Consider the following 6,106-nt stretch of genomic DNA (forward strand, 5'->3'; position numbering starts at 1 on the left):
CGTTCATGAAAATATGACAGGAATGTTTCTCAAAGTGACAATCGAATTTCTGATCATATCAAAATGAGAGTCATTATGCCATGCGGGGATGAGAACACTTCCAAAAGTCATGAATTAATTTTTTACAGAACATTAACTGAAATGTTATTATTCGTTTGTTTATTTTCTTATGTGATCACGCATGATGCAATTATCTCTTTTGTATTATTCTCTCCTATTGTGCCTTGACAGACAGAAGTGTGCATGTGCCCCTTTTTTACCAGGAAGATCAGTACATTTATGCGTCTTTCACTGCGACTCTCCCTGCATTCCCCCAATTTTCAATTTTTGTATATATTAAATTTCTTTATAAAAGGAATGGCTTACCGCCCTTTCACACTGTAAAAAATATCGTATTCTGAATGATGATTCCAGTGAAAAGGCTAATAATAAATTTTTAGCACGTGTGAAACCAAGAAGATGTCACCTCTAGAGGTGACATCTCCTAGGTGAAACCAAACTAGAATCGCGAACGCTTATCACAATCACGAATTCGAATTCTACTTTGGAGGTGAATTCCAGTTAAGTCTCACTCAAATTACGGTACTGTTACGATACTGCACCATATAACAATGAAAATTTAGTTTTTAATTTGATTTCATTTTTTTCATTACAGGAAATATAACAATCATAAAGTAACAAAACATGAATGAATATTGATCATACATCTCTTGAAGTGTCAGATGTGCAATCCAAAGTTATGATAGTATATCCAAATAAAATCCTATAGTTGGTTGGCGAAGATTCCTTAAATTAAAGTTCACAATGATGGCGATGGTGAAATTGATGTTGAAGCAAGATGAATAACAAGAGTCACTGTAGCTAGTTGAAATGTCTGTGAAGACGATGTTGATGATAACAGTCAATTTCAGCAATCCAGGGGTTGAAAAGCATTAATTAAAACAGGTTGATGATCTCGATGAGAACTGAGAATTCCTCTCTCAAAGTAACTGCAAACAGTTCATTGATGGCGTGCAAATAATTCCACAGAAGATAGATGTTGTATTCCAGTTGGAAATAAACTATGCTCTGACATAAAGTCTGGCGTGAAACTCTGAGTTCTGATATGATGTGATGATGTCCTTGAAGAAACTGCCAGCTTATATTATGCAAATTATTCACTATTCTGGAAGCTTCTAGTATGTCCACAAAAGGAACATTCTGCCAATTCCTAGCGCAGTATAATTTTAGAACATTCGTGAATGACCTCAGTGAAATTAACAATGTAAACAAAATAGCTTATACTATTGTCCTTTTCGCTGCAGGCTGGCTTTATTGTCTATCTTGGGACATTTCCAAAATAACAAAGATTATTCAGTACTCTTTATAATATGCATGCCTAACAAAACTTTACTGAGACTTTCTGGAATGTTCTTAATCATTTTATGCTATGAATATCCTTAAAGAGAAAATAACTAAATAAAATTAATGTAATTGCTCTTACAATTCTCCTTGTATAACAATACGATATTTTACGTGTGAAAGGCTTGACCTCCAAAACATGTTGTGGGCGGGTCTTACGTGTCCCTTCAAGCACTTACGTGGATAATACAATAATCATGCACTGGTTGTATCGATGCAGTGCTTTGATTAACAAATCACCAAGGACACATACCGCCTTCGCTCGGGAATTCGAATTCAAATCACAGTTTTCGAGAGAGCGTGTGAAAGGTCCGATGATTCTAAAGACGAATTGCAATCGTCAATACAATGATGATTCAAGTTTTCAGGGATTAACTTAGATCACACTTTCATGGAGTGCCATTTGTCAACTAATTCAGCAATTAGAAATTGTCTTATTGTGCTGCAAAAAATATTCAAAAAAATATTTGAGTCATGAAATGGAAAGAATATGAATACATATATCGATTTTTTAAAATTATTATTGGTACATTTTACTTGCCATGAATATATTTAAGAAATATTATGAAGCAAGCATTCCATAGAAGTGTGGTTTAAATTCCAGTTTAGACTAGGGTTAAACCTAGCTTTAATAATTGTCAGAATACCACCCAGGTTTTTAAATGGATTTTGCAATATCAAATAAAAAGATAAATTTTTCAGAAGAAAGCAACAAACGTGTATAGTCAAGGTCGAACTAGTCCATATAGTCAGCGTAGAGCACTTCCAACTTGATCCAGAAACAAATTTGGGAATTACTCATAATATATCATGACTTGAAAAATGTCAATTGTTTGCAATTGATTAATGTGCTCGCTTAAGTTCATCACTCCCAAATGTCCCACCGCGCCCGTAGATCCGTCACTATTCTGCCTGCGCGACCCTCGACAGCAGGAATGGTGGTGTTTAAGTCCCCCCCCCCCCTCTTCTTTTTAGGGAGCCCACGGGGAAGTTAAACCCCCTACCCTCCGACCCCGCTGAGATCCACCACTAATTTCAATCAAAATATTTTCTGTTCTTGTTGAATACCTTTCCTTAAAAAAAATCAAACAAGATATCTTTATCATTTTTCTAATATTTAATCACTGGCGGATCCAGGGGGAGGGGGCACGTGCACCCCCCCCCCTTGAGAGCCACAATGAGTTTTTAATGTAAATATTGATTTTTATATCGAAGTGTGCACCCTTTTTGAAAGTGAAGGACCTTTTAAATACATATGTATATATATATTCGTGAAGGCACTCGTATCGTTCGTTGTCAACGAAATTGAAATAAAAGTTTTAATTCTCAACAAGCCTAATATTCTGTGAATGTTGTGATTTGTTACTATAGTAATTTCTTCTAACCTTTTTTTTAGAAAAGAAAGAAATCGCGTATATATGTACATATATATATATATATATACACACAAACAAATGATTTTTTTTAGAAAGCCGCATACTAGAAGTATTTTCAATAAATGGAGAAATGTTCTAATTGTGGAGTAGGGGAGAACGTGGTTATCACGATTTCATTAAAGAATTTCCTAGACGAAAACAAACTCTGAAGAGTCCTAGCGAGAACATCAGAAATCATGAATTACAAAATGACTACCGTAGAAATAAAAACCTTTTCCATACCAGGAAGCCGACCATACACTGCCCTGGAAAGCGGGGTTCTGGGCTTCTGGCGGTGCTAATCCCCCCCCCCCCCCGATTTTCCTGGGGAAGCTGTGTAACACCATAGGTTCGTATAAAATGTATAAATGGATTGAAAACTTTGGGGCTGCAATTTTTCCTGAACAATAGCTCCTTCGTTTTGGAGTGAAAACCTTTTTTTTTAAATTATTTGTCATTGTCAATTGTTTCTGAACCCTTCCCTTCATTTTGGAGTGAATAATAATATTCTTCTTAGTTATAGTAAATCAGCCCTAGACTGCCACAATACCGATGAATATATTTATATCATACAATGGATTAAATATTGATGAGCACATTATTAAAAACATGCATCGTAAATTTAATAGCAATCACTTTATTATTAAAAGTTTTTTTTTTCATCCCATTACATTGTCATGATCATTGTTTCAATGCGAAATTTAATTGATTGTTTTCAAAATAATTTGATAGGTAAAACGAACTCAATCTTTTTGTTTACATGCACTTCAAAAATGAAATGTTAAATATACAATTTAAAGGTTGGAGGAGTAAGAACCTTTTCTCAATGTTTCATTTACCACTTCAAATGGTTCGAACCAACACTCGAATTGTTTGATTCAGCTTTATGCAAGGTTGAATAGCAAAACAAGGTATTCAAGCTTGTCAGAGGGGCAATAAAGGTCTTCAAGCTCGTCTGGGGGGGGGCAAAAAAGGTATTTCCCTGCCCCCCCCGTATGTACGCTAGTGCTTTCAATTATTGTTGATTTTAGTTAACATGTCATTTACTTTAGAGTGTATGGTTGAAGCTCGGGATTGAAAGCTTATAACACGTCCATCGAAATGCAATAAGTATTTATTTGCAAATATATATATGTTTTGTTCTATATATATACATATTCAAAAAATAATTTCAATGTTTATTTCAGGTTTCAAAGGCAGACTGGGGTAGAATAATCCTCATCTAATTGCGCCATTGATTCGATGAAGGTAAATAAAACAAAACACATAGGAGACAATGATAGAAACAGGAGAAAATTTAGTACCGAAATAGAAGAATGGGGTGGCTGACAGAAGATATTATTTTGATGAATAAAAGTGGAAAATTGTATTTCAAACATAGACAATCATATCTTGTAAATGTAGAGAACAAGACACAATCAAATGAAGAAAGAGAGTGGTGAGGAAAATAACGCTAAATTGAGCAGAATTTTAGATTGAATGGTGTAGTATCCTAAAATTTTATCTATATCCATACGGAATAATCATTGAAATTAATTGTATACTCATCTTGTTCATATTAGTCATTTCATAACAAAACATTTTGGGGAAAACTTTTCACCCTGGAATTGAAATGAATTGTACGTGGTGATTGAGCTGCCAACTGATGTATGACTCCTTAACAAATAATGTGGCTTAGGCCTTGGGGTAACTACATATTTTTCTTTGAGAAAATATAATTGAGTACTATGATGAAAACATCGAAGCTTATCAAATAATGAATGGTGTTTCTGGCTAATGGACTTTGAGTTCTCAAACCCAGGATGCCTCACAGGAAAAGGTTGGTCAATGCTGTCTGAAAAAAAGACAAAATGAGTGGATATTTTGAGACAGTAGGACCAGTTGCGTACCTAGGATTTTCCACAGGGGGGGAGGCAAAACCGTCCTTTGAAAAAAAAAAGGTCTTCAATCGTATCAGAAAAAAAATGACAAGCAAAAAAAAGGGTCTTCAAGCTCGTCAGGGGGGGAATAGGTATTCAAGCTCTTCGGGGGGGGGGGGCAGGGATACGTCCTTTGCATGTTGTCACTCGTCAGGGGGGGGCAGACCCCCCCCCCCCCCATTAAAAGGCCACTGCTGGTACCCTTCTTCTTCTTTTGGTTTGAGTGGCGATTAGTCATATTTGACTATTGTCGCCATTTACTCTAAAAATCTCACTTCTCACATAATAAAATTATTACCAATAATAATGTATACATATGTAAAATATTTTTCATGTGCGTCCTTCTAATATAAAAAACGGATAATTATGGTATAGTTTGCCGTAACTCTAATCAAAATGGCAAACAAATCTTCACCAAAAACAAACCGCTAGCTTCAGCTCAGTTCCAACTAGTTGCGCTTGCCCTGTCCTTTCAAGATGCAATCATACCGGTCAGCACGGTACATTGTGCCGATTTTTCGGACGTAAATGCCTAGGTCACCCATGCATAGACGAGGGGGCGCTAGTGTACCTGTGCTTACAGAAGGGTTAAACATTAAAATAATTTTTCTTTTTTTTAACAACAACAACAAGGCGAAAACACTTGTGGGCTTTGTTAGTTATATGTGCAGAACATATTGCATATATCATATCATACATTATTATGTATATATATATTTTTTTCACATTAGACAATCATATCCTTTCATATTTCTTAATAAACAATACAATATAAAAAATAGTACATCACTCCTTACTAAAACGTTTCGTTCTTGAAACGAAACGTAAAAGTGCTTTCTGTATCCCTGGATCATCTTTTTTTAAATACTCCATTATTTGTCCAGGCTGTGATTCATTCAAATCTACAAGGAGCATTGATCTTTCAATTATATATTTTGGACAATGTAAAAGATAATGTCTGACAGTTTCTACCTCACGACATGTATCACAAAACCCTGTTTGATGGATCCCTAAACTAGTAGATCTTGGTTAAGACCAGCGACTCCAAAACGGAGACGATGGAGTACAGTTTCCTGTCGCCCTAGATTACATTTATATGTGGGTAACACTGATGGTTGCAACTCTTTCAGTCCATCTTTCTTGCCAAACTATCTTACAACTTTTTGAAATAAGTTGCATAATCTCTGATAATGTTATTTGATTATGAATTTCTATTTTGTTTGATAAAGCTTTTTTTGCGCAGGAGTCTGCTATTTCATTTCCTTTTATTCCACAGTGACCAGGGATCCACTCTAGGTATATATCTAAACCTTTATATTTGAGTCTTGTAGTAATAGTCAGAATTTATAATTCAATTATAAACAAATAGAT

This window comes from Lytechinus variegatus, chromosome 10, assembly GCF_018143015.1.
Source record: "Lytechinus variegatus isolate NC3 chromosome 10, Lvar_3.0, whole genome shotgun sequence".
Classification (NCBI taxonomy): Eukaryota; Metazoa; Echinodermata; class Echinoidea; order Temnopleuroida; family Toxopneustidae; genus Lytechinus; species Lytechinus variegatus.